Raw genomic sequence first — 18,364 nt, 5'->3', positions numbered from 1 at the left:
ATGTTCATGAACCCTCGACATGCATAATGGGTTCTTCCACTTTGGTGCAATCCGATCCACTTCAAGATCTCATTATTTCTCTCATATCATATCCACCTCATAATGAACTCACGTCTTCTTCCCAAAGAAAAGAGTATCCTACAAGTCAAGATATTCATAAAGGCAAAGGAGTATATCTCCATAAGAAAGAATCCCTTCATGTTAAATAAAATATTAAGGGTCATGGCCTCAGTGAAATTCCTCAAGACGTGGGTACCCCTACTAAACCCAACATCCCTTCAAAATCAAAACATACACCTTCCCCATCATACTTTCCATCCATCTTAGGTCCTTATATTCCTTCGTTCTCTATGCAAGGTCAGCAAAGGCACACATCCTTGAGTAAATTTCATCAATCCAAAAGAAGTCCATTTCATTCATATCCATCCATGCATTCCTTTCCCCCTCCAAGAAATTTGGTTGCCAAGTATAAATGTCATAAGTCTAGCAATCCACATGTATTCAAGGATCAACATGTCCAATATAATCGACATGTCAAAACAAAAAACAATATGATCTATAAAGAAAAAGAAATATCCAAAAGGTCACAAAGGCCCATTGCTCAAAAACAAAATTCAAAATCTATATGGGTTCCTAAATCCCTTGTGTTGGCAATGCACTCCAAGGAACCACAAAAGCATGAAAAATCAAAAACCATGTGGATCCCTAAGTGGCTCCTTGAAGCACAAAAGCCTAAAGAAACATCAAAATTGGCACCTAAAATTGCTATTCCTCCATCCAAACCTCTCAAATTTATTCCTCCATCACCTTCTTCATCCGTTTTGGGCCCTTATGTCCCAAAATCCATAGCCTTTCCTTCGTCAAAATCTCAATATCCAAAATCCATTTTTCCTCCATCAATCGACCACCCGTCAAGGTGTGTTCCAATGTTGATCTTGCCTTCATTTCCATCCAGTGAAGCCCAATTCTTCCAATACCCTATCTATTATCCAATGCATATTTTCCATCCTTCAATCCCTTTGATCCAATCCTTTGCATAAATCCTTGCCTTAGTTTCATCTTATTTTCCATGTCCTTATCCTACCAACATCTTTGAGCATACTTTTAAAGGTCATGGTCCATTTTTTTTCATGGTTACTATCCAAACAAAAAGATGCTTGAGTCCTTCTTCCATCCCCTATCATGTCTCCATCTTCTATTGAAAAAGTCAAAATACAAAAAAAAAAAAGAAAAAGAAGAAAAAAAAAGTAAAGCAAAAAATAATTCGTCCACTGGTGAAAACCTAGCAAACAGGCGCTTTGGGCAAGTACCATGATGAAAACCTAGCAAACAGGCGTCATGCGTAATCCATGAACTTCTTGCATACCACACTTGGGGGTAGGTTTCCTCCTTCATATCCTATTGCCATTCATTATCCTATCATACCATGTCATACTCCTCCATTATCCTATTGTCCCTCATGTCCATTTCCTCTTTCCACCTTTGATCTTGACAAGGCTGAGGATCGTCATGAGCATCATGCATCTTGTTTGTAGCTTTTAGTCCATCATAGCTTTTGGTCTTTATCCATTTTCTTATTATAACCTTTCATCCATATTCCCTAGCTTATTGCAACTTTCTACCACTAGCACGTATCCTATCCTGACCTTCAATCCATGTCCCTTATCCATTCTTGGTCTTGCTTATCCTATCCATATCTTATCACTATCCATACACTCTTTTTAATTCCTTGATCTCGATCTCACATACGGATGCAAAATTTAAACATGGTTTCAAACACCTCTTGACATGTCCCTCATGCCATGTCACTGCTTTACATTGTCATATCCAGTCTCTTGTCCTATCACGCAATAGCCCTTGAAAATTGCATCCGTATTATCTCCATGATAAAAGGCCTTTGTCTTCCCTCTATCCACCAATATTTCAAAAAGCCTACTTATTCACCTGTCATATTCCTTGCCTTGCTAGACACTGGGGGCAAAATCATAAAAATCAAATAATGTCCGGAAAAAATCTCTAAAAATAAAAAAAGTGTCTTGAAAAAATCCCTAAAAATCAAATAATGTCCTGAAAAAAATCCAAAAAAATTGAATAATGTTCTGAAAAAATCCCTAAAAAGTCAAATAAAGTCTTGAAAAACGAACAAAAAAATTTCAAAAAAATCAAAATCTAAAAACAATTCCTTTGGCATTTTTCATTTTGTCAATAAATGGTACCCTCTGTGCATAGACAGATCACTGAGCATACATCCAATGACAATCAATCAAACATTTGTGTAAACAACAAACAGATAACATGTTACAACACTACGCTTTACTGAAATCATGCGTTAACAGATGAACTTTTCAATCAAACCAGGCATTCAAACTGATCAAAATTGTCATATCAATCAATCAACATCATTACCATTGGTCCTTGTCAATATTATCATGGGTCTTATATAGGGTGTGGTATACTTGAAACCAGACTGTGTCCTATCTTAGACGGGGTACCGCATTCCCTGGAACCAGACAACATGATCATTCTTGTTATTCACTTTTGACAATGACAATCAGATTGTTTGTTTGACTTGGTCGAATTTGTGAGTCTTATCTTTTTATTGATTTATCTTTGGCTTCGATCATGTTCCTATGTTGCTTGAGGATGTCACTGAGTGATTTAGAGTGACCGGGATGGTTCATGGTCCCTTTTGTTTTTTGTTGTGTTTGCTGTTTGTGGAATGTTTGTCACAAATTGGGGCAACTATATCATTGGGTGTCTGTGATAAGTACGTTCGCTCTGTGAATGCCGCACATACCTCGACCCTTGATGTATGCACCCTAGGATGATTCACTCATTCCTTGTGTGCGATGTGTCTGTCTTACGCAAAGGGATTGCATTATCGCTCTGGCCTTCATTTCCATGTTGCGCTGCATCCGCTTTGCCACATTAAATAAAGGTTCTCACTTACTTCTGTGCATTGGTGAAAGCAAGTTTTTCTTCATCTCTAATTGTCCTCTATCTAATTTCTTCTTACTAACATTTCTTCCGTCAGTTTGGGTAGTCAGTTTGGTCTAGTTCTTCGATCTCCAAAAACATACGTTGCATCCTGCATTAATTGATTAGTACATTTGCATTATACACAACATTTTATCCATTTCATTTTATAAATGCATCAAAAACACATAAAAATATATTCATACATGTTCCACAATGGTACATAAACAGTGCATAAGACATCCATACATGAAATGTAAACATATGCCATAACACATTGCATCCCATCATATAGCTGCATATCATATCATATATCAAAACAATATCAGAGTACAAAATTGGACTGTCTGTCCTAAGTATGGTCCACAGGCTGAATACATAATGTCAAACTACATATGTCTATGTCATAAGGAGCACGTGCCTCTGTCATTGGGTGCTTCCTTTGTCCTTCTCATCCCTACCATGTCTCAACGATGATGTCCCTCCTGTCCCTGGTCTTGGCTATGGTGGTCTCATAGGTCCACTCACCCCCATGCTGCTCACTGACCTCCATGAACATGGCCTGCTCTCTGTCCTCGATCGTGCCCGATATGATGATGCACTCTACTCTAGTGGAACTGCACTCTCATATAGTGTCCTCCAATGGCATATCTCCTCTCCAATCTCTACCAACATCTGTGCCATCTCACATGCACTGGCATCCCTAATCGACCCAATGAACTCGGTCACTCTCTGCCCTGTTTGCTGTGCCTGGGCTATTGTTGTATCTTGAGCTGCTGTCAGTTTGGCTATCTCTGCTCTGAACTGATCTTGCTCTGTCCTCAAGATGGAATTTTGTCTCTCTAATGTCGCAATGTGATCATGCTGACTCGCTATGGTGGCCCTACATATCTCCATCTCCTCTATGCAAGCTGTCTCTGGCTCTATAGGTATATCCTACAATGACTCCAGATCAGCTAAATCTGGCTCATACTCTTCATCCTCATCATCCCTATCCTCACCTCCGTCCTCGTCATCCTCCTCTCCAGAGAGTGGGAAGTCCTCCTATCTCCTAGGTACCAGAATATCAGGATCTGTCAATGGCACAGGCCGTCATCGTGCAAACCATCGCTCATACTCCTCTGTTGTCTTGGCGTCCACCACATCTAATCTCCAATCCCATTGTCTCTGCTATAGCTGTGTGAAGTTGACATATGCTATGTGTGGCTGAATCATCCTCCCCCACTGACTCGTTTCTCTGTGAGATCGGGCAAAGTGTGCAGTTCCTCTCGGTACATCCTGTCTCTCTCCAAACTGTCATTTGACTCTCTTTGGTAGATACATCTCAATCACTCTCTAGTGACTCACTGGTCACCCAATCAGGTATCTCTCCTGTCTACAATATGGTAGCTCATCACTATCATCTGACCATCCAGGGCAATCAAGATATGGCCTCCATGTGAACTCTCTTAATCTGTCTAGCTCATGTCGCCAATACAGTATGTATCCAAATCGACCTTGTCTAAATGTACCCCCATAGCAGTACACATATGGTCGGTGTGGTACTACCTATCTCTCTGCAATCGATCGACATATGGCTATGTGCTCAAATTCCCATACCTGTAATAGTGTGACCCCACAGCTCAAATTTTGCACTCCCTGATATGCTATCTGATGCAGCTGAAAATATAGCATAGCAAACACACATGGTCCCCATGCGTATACAGTCCCCTCCATTGCCATCCACTCTAGCACTCTTCCCCATTCAATAGGGAATCCATGTCCTCGTCTGTCCCCTACAAATAGGCATGCTATAACCACTGCTATCACTACATATCGCCAATCGTACTTTGCTACCATGGTCTCCCAGCCAATCTCCCTCTCTACGATATCTAGATCATCTGCGTCGCACTTGAATAATCTACACAACATGTCTCTCCCTATCACTGGGTCATATTCTATCATCTCCCCCTGAATCGGAATGCGGAGGATACGCCATACATCCTCTAGGGTCACCATCGCCTCTTCTATCGGTAGATGGAATGAGGAGGTCTCTGAATGCCATCGCTCTGCCAATGCGGTAAGCAATCCTGCATTTGCCCTAATCTTGGGCATGAATGTGATATAGTATAATCCAAGTCTTGCTAATGTATCTCTGTCCATGCTCCTGAGTCTATATCGCAACATGAAGCAGTCGGGTCTGTTCTCCCGCGTAATCAGTGGATACTGTCGACTCTGCATCACAATTGGGGCAAAATTTGTCAGTTTTAGAGTTTTCTCCTAAGGGCTGCCTTTCCTTGTTTCATGCACAAATCAGGGTGTTTCTTATCTATTTTGACCTATCCTACCCTTATCCCTCTTTTCGGGATCGTCCGCGTGCTATTTTTGGTCAAATTAGGGTCCCAAGTGCACAACTGTGCTTGTGTACCCTGTCCTGCACCTGTGCAGCATCAAGCTACACTTGTGTACCCTACACAGGCACAAAACATCCTACACAAGTGCAAAATGTGCCCACACGGGCGCAAAAGTCCTTTTTTTCATTCCTTGTGGGCCCCACAATGTCCCGCAAGCAAGTAAAATTCATGAAATTGACAATATGGGTTTTTGAGATACATATCGCTGCTCCCACATCGTCTGATCATCTGTAGGTGTGTACACATTCCCCGAGGTGATCTACCATTGGAATGTTCACCATCTCTATGCAAGGGTCCTTTTCCAGAGCAACAATTCCTCCACTTTGGCTAGTGCAAATGAGCTCTTTTCCTTCTCCTTGTCTCATTTATAGATCTTTGTCAGTGCCTACATGGACATGCACCCTCTCCATCTTATGTTGGTCATGGTCTTTTGTGCCTTCCACTGCTTGTCATTTGTGTATCCGACCTCCGATCTTTCATCCGTTTGCTCCTATCATTTTCTATCATTCTTATCGATCAATTGGCCTCTTTTTTGGATGTTTCTGGCCAATTCCTCGAGGGGGCATGCATATGTCATTGTTATTGTCTAGGGCATTTTCATTATTGTTCTTTGAAACAATGCTTAGAATCGCATTGTCTCAAAGAGGGGCAAAATGTAGACGTCTAAAAATGGTCAACGCTTGCGGAGTCATACTTTAGCATTTGCGCATTGCCTTATTTTAGGGTTCTTGCATCACATTAACATTTCTTCTATGTTGCGCACTTGGTCTTTATCATTTGCAAGCATCGAGTCCTCCTTTATTTTTCTTTCTTTCGAATTTGGTCTTGTCGATAGCAATCTTCAGTCATGATTTTGGTCAATCTTATCCTGTCGCATCAATGTGTGTGCTCATTTGGCATATTTTGACATCGTCAATTTGATTTCATTTTGGACATCATCAATCCTAATCGATGATGGAATTAGGGTCTTATCCTCTTGTCAATCTCATCAATTTTGCAATCGATTCATCATCGATCGTTGTCCTTTTCAATCTTGTCATTTTGTGATCGATTCGTCATCGATCCTTGACCTCTTGTCAATCTCATCAATTTTGGCGATCGATTTGTCATCAATCATTGTCCTTTTCAATCGTGTCAATTTGGATCAATTAGTCATTGTTCCTCGTCAATTGGTGTCTATCAATTTGGTCTCTTTATCAATCTTGGTCCATTTGTCAACCAATCTCAATCATTTATCAGCATTGGTCCTTTGTCAATCAAAATCAAATCGACTCGACATCAATTATCTTTTGTCAAGACTTAATTGTCGTCCTTGCATTTCTAATTCATCTTCTAAGGTTTTATGATTTATTCATTTAATCTTGATTGTCATTTTCCCTCTAGGTTAAATAATTTATTTATTTATCCTAGGTCTTCTTGTCACAATTAAATATTTATTTAATTGGCTAATTAATTCCCTCTTTTTGTGAATTAATTAATGAATGAAAAAATTATTAATTAATTAACCTAATTTTCATCAATTTCTAATTTCCAATTCATCATTTCTCACCTAATTTTCTAATTTCTTCTAATTTCTATTTCTATTTCCAAATTCTTGTCAGAACTTCTTGCATAGCAATTTGTCATAAATTGTCATAAATTGTCATAACATCTTGCATAGCAATTTGTCATACACTTATCATAATTTTGCTATTCTTGATTTGATTTTCCATTCGAATCAATTTCATGCTAATCTTGTCTTTTCTCCAATTTATCTATAAATTGGATGAATTTCTTCAATCAAGAATCCCGGGCCCAATTAATTACATTTTCGAATCGATCTAATCACATTTTCAGAGAATCAATCACGCTTCTAGTATCCTTATGCTGTCATCTCATCTTGTCAATCTTTCTTTCATACTATGCTTGTGCACTTGTAGGTGAGATCCACAAACACACTAATTTGAAGGAGAAAGAAGGACAATGGAGAATTCTGGAGGAGACATTTGCGTTTGTAATGGTTTGCATTTGGTTTGAATGTCTTATTTTCAATATCTCTATTAAATGTTTTTAGGATTTCTTATCATTGCAATCTAGTTTTTGTGATCGAGCTAGTCAAATTTCTATTTGCTTTGATGAATTCCAAATTCCTGATCTACACATACTAAACTCTTGCATAGATTTTTTGAGTTATCTGGCTATATGGTTATTGTCTATATTATCATGGATACAGAAATAGAGACACGACACCATTTTATTTTGTTCAAAGATGTTCAATGATGAGTTACAGAAATAGATTTGTTTTTCATCATTGATCTTAATGGCATTGAGGGTTTCATTTCAATGATCTGTCTCTGTATGTATATTTATATAGGCACACATAGTTGCATTTTATCATGGGTACCTTATCGTTGTAGGTTCACTGAACATAATGGCACGAGGTAGAAAGGGAAACAGGTCTGTTAGATGTCGAACAGTTAGAGTCACTCATGAGGTGCACTTCTGTGGTGAAGATAGTTTTGTCCAAAATGAAGGCGCAATGACTCATACTATAGATGACCATTCACCTAATAATGCAACTGATGTGGAAATTGCTATTGTACATAACCATCCTACTACAGATTGTAATCCTATTATAGAAACACCACAAGTACAGGTGGCCTCAAAGGCTCCCTAACCAAAATGGATCATATCTTACATGAAAGAAGCAATATCATGCATAGAAGACAAGCACATGTCTCTTAGAGGCACATCAATCAAGTATGGTGTCCCCATTGCCTCTTTGAGGTCATGGCTGATGGGAACCACAACCACGACTGTGAGGGGTCCACACACCATTTTATCAGCAGCGGAGGAGGATGAAGTTGTCCAATGGTGCAAAGACATGGCTGAAATTGGTCATGGTCTCCAAATTACTCAACTTCAATCAAATGTTGCCCAAATTACCGAGAATAGGCCTATCCATTCAAAAATGGGATGCTAAGGATGTCATGGTGGGAAGGTTTTAGACGAAGGCACCCTGATCTGATGATGAGAATAGAAAAAGGAGTGGACTCCGATAGGGCTATTATGCTTCGACCTTGTATTGTTGCCTCTTTCTATGATAACTTGGAGGTAATGTACAACCTCAATCACTATGGTAGTAGTCAGATTTGGAATTGTGATGAGACTGGTGTGCAAGTTGGTAGGAATTGTGGAATGAGAGTGATAGCCAAATTGGGCTAGAGGTGTGTACTGCACCTAATTTCAAAGAGTAGAGAGGGGATCACTATTTTGGCATGTGTTAGTGCATGTGGTTTCAACATTCCTGGATTTTATTTGTTCAAATCTAAGAGGCATATCTGAAACTACATTGCAAACTGCGAGCCAGAAGCATGCATGGATGACAAAGGAGTTGTTCTTAAATTGGTTGGAACATTTTGCACGTTCAGTCCCTGGTGGAGTTTCACCCTCATGTAGGGAACTACTGATCTTCGACAGTCATGGCAGCCATGTAGCCTTCAAGACAATTGAAGAAGCAAGGCGGATAGGTATAGATTTGGTAACCCTTCTAGCTCATACAAGCCACAAACTGTAGCCACTTGATGTCTCTATATTCTCACCTTTCAAGAATTATTTCAAACAATAGAGGAGTATATGGATGTCAAAGTTCCCACAAATTGAAATTGAAAGGGAAGAGTTGGCAACTATTGCGAGCAAGGCCTTTGCCCAAGCATTGACACTGGCTAATATAATCAATGGCTTTTGCAGGACAGGGATTTGGCCACTTAACCAAAATGCATTATAGAATGATATGATACCAAGTGAGGCATTTGAGGTTAAAGTTGATATACAACTAGCTGTTGGAATAGAACATGATGCCACTTCAAGGGATGAAGAGCTAGAGTATATGGTAGCAAAAGCTTGCTTGCGATTGGCTGGTTTTAATGAGGAAGACATTCAAGATTTTGTGGAGCGCCATAGAGGAACATAAGCAATGGTTGAGGGTACAAGTTTGACACCACAAACTACCAAAGTAGGTCTACCCCCACAAACTAGCCTGCCAAATTAGAGTTTCAAAAGTACATCAGCATACATGTCTTTGCGAACACAAGATGACATACCAGAGTGGACCCAAGAAGCAATCAACTGTGATGATGTAACCCTTTCCATGCCAAGTCTACCAAAAATTGATCCAGCAGATGTGATACATTACTTGACCAATGCAGTCAACTGGGAGCAACAAGATGGTGTTGATTGTGAAGACAAAGTTCACATAAGTGAAGACAAACCTGAGTTTGTGCCATGTACACAAGAGGATGGGCAGAAAGTGCCAAGGCAAATCAACAAATTCTTAAGACTTCCAGTGCAGAGAATGAATCAATCTTCATGTGGAGGTAGGAAAGGGGTTCTATGTCTTAGTAGCCAGTCACAGATCTTGTCATCTGATGAGTACATTCAAAGGAAAACAGATAAAGAGGTTGAAAGGAAAAGAGATGAGGAATTGGCAGAATGAAAGAAAGAACAAATGAGACAGAGGAAGGCACAATGTGACACATAAGCGATAGAAAAGGAGGCTATGAGGGTGAAAAAACAGGCCAAAAATTTTTAGGGTTCCCAAGATGAGTTCATTCAAAGACAAGACAAGGCAAAGAAAGATGCAGAAGCAAAGCTTGAGAAGGAGAGGATGAAAGCTGAAAAGGTAGCCAAGCGTGAAAAGAGGACGGAAGATGTGGCCACAGTCACAAAACCTCTACCCATCTGGCACCTAATTCTCATGAAAATGATGAACCTCTTGTCCCCAACCTTTGTAGCTATTAATACTATGCAAATTGGGACTGCATCTAGATCCTCAGACACCATGCAACTTACTTCAGGTGTAAGCTAGATATTCCTTGCTCAAATAGAAAGCTTCTTACAAACCCCTCCCAACGAAGAAAACAATGTTGTTGGGCCAGACCCTAGTAGGCCATAGTCCATTAGGTTGGATTTATGACACCTCCTCCATTTAATACCCATATGGAGAATTGATCGAGTCTGATGAATTATATTTTTTGAGCCCTCCGAAGAGTAGATTTTGAGTTTTGATATAACTGTGATGTGATTATAGAATGACACACTACCATATTTTGTAATGTGATCAGAACTCTGTTGTTTTCAGATATCTCAAATGGATATTCCAATGAATTGATGGTGTTGTTGTAAATCTCATATGTTTGTTTTTTGTGATGTGATATTTCTCATATATCAGTTGAACTGATCTCATATATTTCTCACTATCAAAAAAGACCACATAAGTGTTCAAATTGCTCACTATCAAAAAGGCCATACCAATGGTATCTGATTATTCAGATGCCACTGATATGTCCTCTTTTGACAGTGAGAAATCTGAACACTTATAAGTATTCAAATTGTAGTCATCATATATAAATTGCAATGTATAATATGTCTACTAGGTCATTGCATCAAAATGATAAAAGGAAGTGTCCTATTAGTAAAAAGGCAGCAGAAAAAGAACTATTTTCTATTGCCTTACAAGATATCTTGTTAGCTGCCAAGTTTTCCTTATTGGCAGTATCTAACAAAATATCTTTTAAGGCACTATAAAACAATTCTTTGCCTGATTTTTTTCTCAAATAGGGAACTTCCTTTTTATCAATATGAACTAAGTGTGTTTCTTGCATTAATATGAACTAAGTGAGGAATTTAAACAAATTGAAACACAAACAATTCAAAAATTTAAACATAAACAAATCATAAATTGCATTGTCTACTAGATCATTGCGAAAGTACAGGTCCAACAAAGAGAAGATTGAAACATATGAACTAAGTGAGGAATTTAAACAAATTGAAACACAAATAATTCAGAAATTGAAACATAAACAATTCACAAATTGAAACATAAACAAATCAGAAATTGCATTGTCTACTAGATCATTGCGAAAGTACAAGTCCAACAAAGAGAAGATTGAAACATATGAACTAAGTGAGGAATTTAAACAAATTGAAACACAAACAATTCAGAAATTGAAACATAAACAATTCACAAATTGCATTGTCTACTAGATCATTGCCAAAGTAAAGTCATATCGACTTTACCTGAGAGAAATGCTTCTTGTCTTTGACATAGTGACTCCTAGATAATTGCCCGCCATAACAATCACAACAAAATGCAAAACAAACTAAAGTGTGTTAAGAAACACATTTAATAAGAAATGCATAACTACCTAAGATATCTACACAAATTAATATAAAATGCAAGCATTAAATGAATAATCTCCAAAGAATTGAAGTGTGTTAATAAACACATTTACATTGATATGATGATCTTCCACAGGTATGGTTCTTCCTTCGATGTTGTAGCATGCCTACAAAAAATAGTAATAATCGAGGGTAGCATAACATTGTAACAAAAAATCATCCATACATTATTCAATGTAGAACAACTTTTTGACTGTCTTTAACATTTGACAACATGCATACAATCCTTAAACATTCATACATACATATTCAAATTCATAATTACATACATATACATATCCACCTACATACATATGCACATGTACATAGAATTGCACATATGCACATATACATACATACATATTGCAAACAAATAGTTACCTAAGGAATGTGCAAAGAGAATTTGTAGAACTCAGAAATATGCAATGAATTGGATTGTAATGAAAGTGACATGGAAAATTTTGTCTTATAATATAATTCGAATGTGCAATGCATTCAATTGTGGTAGCTAGCAATTTTTAAATTTGAATTTTTGTGGGAAACAGTCGTTCATGTCATATTGAATATGCAGTCCTCCATTGCTTCGAATTGTTCACTTTTTTCTACACACACACACACATGTATATGTTTGAGTGTGTATGTGTGTATGGACAATAAATATATATGTATGTGTGTGGACAATACACATATAGGCACATTAAACTGTAAGAGAGCATTGAAATGAAACTGTAAACCACATACACAGAAATCGTCAATATACAAAGCATAATGCAGCTACGAAGGAGCATAAACCATCATTGGACATCCAATATGGCTGTTAATATTATTTACAGCGACTATATTGAAAGAAATACCGGTTTACTAAAAATAGTATAATTTAAATTGAAAGATTTATAATATTTAACATTGACTATAGAAGGAATTTAGTTATTCAGTGTGTACCAATCTGAATGGCCACCCTTGAATAAGGAAACTGTTCTTGATTAAAACAAGTTTTGTGTCTATATGGTTTTTTTTTCAATAAAAGTGGATTATTCCATTAAACTTTTTTTTAATATTTTTTATTTTTTATTTTTTACGCAGGATTCAAAGAGCATACCAGAGGAAAGAACCCTGGGAAGAAAACCTTCGGTCACAGCTCATAAAATAAACCTATAGTATCTAACAGGTCTGTTTATACACCCCACCCAAAACCACATACAAAATACGGTCACAACACATATACTATCAGTTTTACATAGAGCCCATATGTAAAACCCATCGGATAATTTTCAAATGTAGACTCCACAGCTGCTATCAATGGATGAAGATAGAATTTTCCAAAGCCCTATGCCAAATCCCATGAGCCAAAAACCTTCCTCCCAAAAAAGAAAGTATCAAAAACCTTTGGAATAACACTATTGTATCAAATACCATGAGCTCAAACTCTCCTCCAGACAACAAACATGGATACTTGAAATGAAAGGGGAAAGTAGGAATAATTATCATCATAAAATTTTACATCAACATTACTCAAGAAAATCACATAACTATTGCTGCAAACCTTCCCATACCCTAGAAGAAATTTCCTCAAAACCCACCTCTCGCTGAATAGAATTGCTATCAATGGCTAAATTTGCCAAATAATATGCAATCTTATTAACTTATCTGTAAAAATGGGATAACAAGAAAGATTCAAACAATTCTAATTTTTGTAAAATGAGATCAAGTATATACTACAAATTCCAACAATTCGATTTGTTTTTCATAACACATTGAAGAATCACAATAGAATCACCTTCAATTATTAAGACCTTAATTCCCAAAGAGATTTCCATATCCAATCCAAAAGACAAAGCATGAAATTCTGCGTAATTGTTAGTTTTAAAACCAATAGCATGACACTTAGCTCGAATAAAATTTGCATTGTGATCATAAATTACCATGCCTACCCCAGCCAACCCAAGGTTACCACGAGATGTGGCTATATGGTTATTGTCCATATACATATAAAAATATATATAGACAATAACCATATAGCCAGAGAACTCGAAACAACCATCGTTATAGAACATATTATGCTATTGTGTGTGTTTCTTCATGTATACATATACATGTATTAAAACATAAACATGTATATGTGTATATATATATATGTGTGTGTGTCTGTATACATATATATGGACAATAACCATATAGGCACAAAACTTGAAACTGTATATAACAAGGAGACAAACTAAAAGCATGAGATGCAAGAGTAAAATATGTAACTGTGATGTGATTGAAAACTAGCTATTGTTGATATTCTATTAGATAGTGAATAATTCCATCATTGAACATCTTTCAACAAAATAAAAATTCTACTGTGTGTGCTTGTATAAATATATATACAGAGACGAATCATTGAAATGAAACCCTCAATGCCATTGAGATAAATGATGAAAAACAAATCTATTTCTGTAACTCATCATTGAACATCTTTGAACAAAATAAAATGGTATTAAGATGTAAATTCATTTGTCAAATGACTAATGATTGAATGATGTTGTTGTATTTCTCATATGAAATTTATTGGAAGTAATATAGTGTATGTCTGATAATATTATTTAAAGTGAGTATATTAACAAATTGAAGGCAGAGCAAACAATGAAAATACCACAAAAAATCTTCATTTCCCTGAGTTTTTAGGGCAAAAAGGATAGCAAGAGTTCATGTCACGTGTATGTGACAAGGTTGTTATATGTCGACAATAACACACACACGTGTGTGTGTGTGTGTGTGTGTGTGTGTGTGTGTGTGTGTGTGTGTGTGTGTGTGTGTGTGTGTGAAATGATAAATAATGAAGGGGTTTCGAATAATTATGAACAATAATCAATCTTTTTTGCATTCTCTGTAATGATTTTGGCATTATAAATAGAGAGACACCATTTAACAATGCACCCATAAAATGAAATGATAAATAATGAAGGGGTTTCGAATAATTATGAACAATAATCAATTTTTTTGCCATTCATTGTAATGATTTCAGCATTATAAATAGAGAGACACCATTGAACAACACACCCATTAACCGCATGTTGTTATATGTCGACAATCACAAACACACACACACACATAATGTATATATGTATATATGTAATGATAAATAATGAAGGGGTTTCGAACAATTATGAACAATAATCAATTTTTTTCGCATTCATTGTAATGATTTCGGTATTATAAACAGAGAGACCCATAAAAAAAAATGATAAATAATGAAGGGGTTTTGAACAATTATGAACAATAATCAATTATTTTCGCATTCACTATAATGATTTCAGCATTATAAATAGAGAGACTCTATTTAACAGCGCACCCATAAAATTAAATGATAAATAATGAAAGGGTTTCGAACAATTATGAACAATAATCAATTTTTTTCGCATTCACTGTAATGATTTCGACATTATAAACAGAGAGACACCATTTAATAGTGCACCCATAAAAAAAAATGATAAATAATGAAGGGGTTTCAAACAATTATGAACAATAATCAATTATTTTCGCATCCACTGTAATGATTTCGGCATTATAAACAGAGAGACTCTATTTAACAACGCACCCATAAAATGAATGGATAAATAATGAAGGGGTTTTGAACAATTATTAACAATAATCAATTATTTTCGCATTCACTATAATGATTTCGGCATTATAAATAGAGAGACTCTATTTAACAACACACCCATAAAATGAAATGATAAATAATAAAGGGGTTTCGAACAATTATGAACAATAATCAATTTTTTTGCATTCACTGTAATGATTTCAACATTATAAACAAACATACACCATTTAACAACGCACCCATAAAAAGAAATGATAAATAATGAAGGGGTTTTGAACAATTATGAACAATAATCAATTATTTTCGCATTCATTGTAATGATTTTGGCATTATAAATAGAGAGACTCTATTTAACAACGCACCCATAAAATGAAATGATAAATAATGAAGGGGTTTCAAACAATTATGAACAATAACCAATTTTTTTCGCATTCACTGTAATGATTTTGGCATTATAAACAAAGAGACACCATTTAACAATGCACCCATAAAAGGAAATGATAAATAATGAAGGGGGTTCGAACAATTATGAACAATAATCAATTTTTTTCGCATTCACTGTAATGATTTCGGCATTATAAATAGAGAGACACAATTTAACAATGCACCCATAAAAGGAAATGATAAATAATGAAGGGGTATCGAACAATTATGAACAATAATCAATTTTTTCGCATTCACTGTAATGATTTTGGCATTATAAACAAAGAGACACCATTTAATAGCACACCCATAGAAAGAAATGATAAATAATGAAGGGGTCTCAAACAATTATTAACAATAATCAATTGTTTTTCCATTCTCTGTAAGAATTTCAGCATTATAAACAAAGAAACACCATTTAACAGTGAAACCAAAAAATAAAACGAAAAATAATGAAGGGGTTTTGAAGTAAACAAAGAAATATTCAATTTTTTGGCCATTTTGTGTCAGGATTTCGGCATTATTAAACTGTAACAGAGCATTGAAACGAAACCCTAAACCACATACGAAGAAATCATCAATAGACAAAGCATAATGCAGCTGCGAAGGAGAAAAACCATTATTGGACAACCAATATGCAAGGAGGAAGAGTGCGATCATTACCTAGGAGCAAGTCGATGAGGAGGTTGTAGAGGAGCCCGCCAATGGAGAAATGACTTCATTTCCCTAAGTTTTCAAAGCAAAAAAGATAGCGAGTGAAGAAAATGCGATAAAAAATCTTCATTTCCCTAAGTTTTTAGGGCAAAAAAGATAGCGAGAGTTTGTGCTACATGGGGCCACCATACCTACACGAGAAGGGGGTTATGGGTGGTCAACATGTTTTTTGACCACCCATTTTAAGCATTTTTATATTCATCATATTTTTTAATTATATGCATGTGATAAATTTTTTAGGTTAATTATTTTTTATAAAAAGGTGAAAAACATATTACTTTTTTAGGTTTTTTATAAATGGATATTGGCCTTTTGGTGTGCGGGTATTGGCGCAAAAGAGGTCAAGTATCGGGCAACACTTTGAAATGACCACTTTTTGACCTTTTGACACATAACGACCTGTAGAGATCGGATTGTTACTACCCATAAGCTAGATCAATAGGTTTAAGAAGTTAAGTCGCATACGAAGACAATAAAAAAAAAACAATTCAAAATTCGATGTACCGTTTAGGATCTATGGGTGGGTGAAGTTAGCTATGACGGCTATTGGTGCTCTTCCCCTATGTCCATTTTGAAGATTGGTTTTGTAGAATGTGCAAAGTTTGAGGAGGCTAATTGAGTATGTGTAGAAGTTAAGAAAGAGAGATTGTGTAAAATAGTATGTTCAAGTCTGTAGATCAAAAGCTGAGAGGAGGATATGAAGTTGTTAATGGATTAAAGAGGTAATATGGTTGAATGCAACATCATTGGGTATTTGTTTAATTGTGTTTGAGGCCAGCAGAGTCTATTAGGACTCCCAAGCACCATTAGTGTGATTGTATGGGAGGTGTTGATAAAAGAAAAGTATTTCACATCTGAACCTACGATGGACTGATTACCAAAAGAACTAGACTTTATTACCAAAAGGGCTATACCTCATGGTTAAAGTATCTCAACAACGGGATTTCCTAAGTTTGATCTTTAGTATTTGAAAGATTTTAAATGCCAAAACATAGTGAAAGAAGTCAAGAAAGAAATTGGAATTGGTAATTGTGATTAAGGAAGAGTTTTGAAAATAACCCAACTCCCCACCTAATTTGTCATGTCAAACAAATCTCAGCATTAATGATAAACATATGAGCAGATCTTTCTTGGACTCAAATTGATATATATCATCTCATTACTCTTGTTTGTCCACCCTATCACATCTGCAAACTCACATAGGGTTATTTAGAAAGTATTATCTTATTGGCTTCTCTCTTTGTTTACCGTATGTGCTAATTTCTATATAATACATAGCTCTATGTTTTGTATTCACTCTCTTCTGAGTCCATCTCTCTTTTGAGAGAGTCTGTTAGATGTAAGAAGTTGTGAGTCTTAAAAGAAAGTTATGAAGTCTGAATGTTATAGAAGAAGCTCACTCAGCTGATGTTATGTTTTATTTTGATTAATATAAAACTTGTATATTTATTTTCTCTCTCTGCTCTCCCTCTCCAATTCCAACAATGAAAGCCCTTCCTACATGATCAAAATTATTTATAGGAAATCTACAATCAAAGCATATTGCAAAAAAGACCACCATATTAAAATGAACATCCAAGAACTAACCTTGCAGATTTTGTAGTAGAAAACATCAAGTAGTCGAATCTCTGCATCAACATTGGATAACTCCACCTTTTCAACACCAGACAATGACATTGTGTATAATTACAATGAAATTTTTTTCTTCAAGACTAAGTATTTTCCCATTTCTATCAATGGCACTATGAGATTGCAAATGTGCCAATACAATTCTAGGGCACCAATGGCAAAAATGCGTTCAAACTTCTAGGATTTGCTATATAAATGTGTTTTCTATGATAAATAGTGCTAGATCAATGACAAATGGCACCAGTTTGTCCTAATTTTTCCTCCATTTTACCCTACTACTTTCGCTAGGTTTGTCCCAACCAAAAGGAAAAAAAAAGCAAGCTATACATTTTCACAATTTTTTTAATGTAATACAAAATTAAATCATTTGATGGAGGTTTTTTCATTCACAATATTTTTGGCTAAAAACCATGGACTAAGGGGTATTCATTCCACCAAATTCATC

At 36.1% G+C, this 18,364-nt stretch overlaps 1 pseudogene; it reads right to left on the bottom strand.

The window, feature by feature from the left end:
* LOC131876668 (ubiquitin C-terminal hydrolase 13-like) overlaps positions 1-17,967 on the bottom strand; it is a 33,487-nt pseudogene extending 15,520 nt beyond the window's left edge.
* Positions 17,968-18,364: the final 397 nt, after the last annotated feature.

The sequence above is a fragment of the Cryptomeria japonica genome, chromosome 6 (genome assembly GCF_030272615.1).
Source record: "Cryptomeria japonica chromosome 6, Sugi_1.0, whole genome shotgun sequence".
NCBI classification, from domain to species: domain Eukaryota; kingdom Viridiplantae; phylum Streptophyta; class Pinopsida; order Cupressales; family Cupressaceae; genus Cryptomeria; species Cryptomeria japonica.
This window is presented reverse-complemented; position numbering and strand designations above follow the sequence as displayed.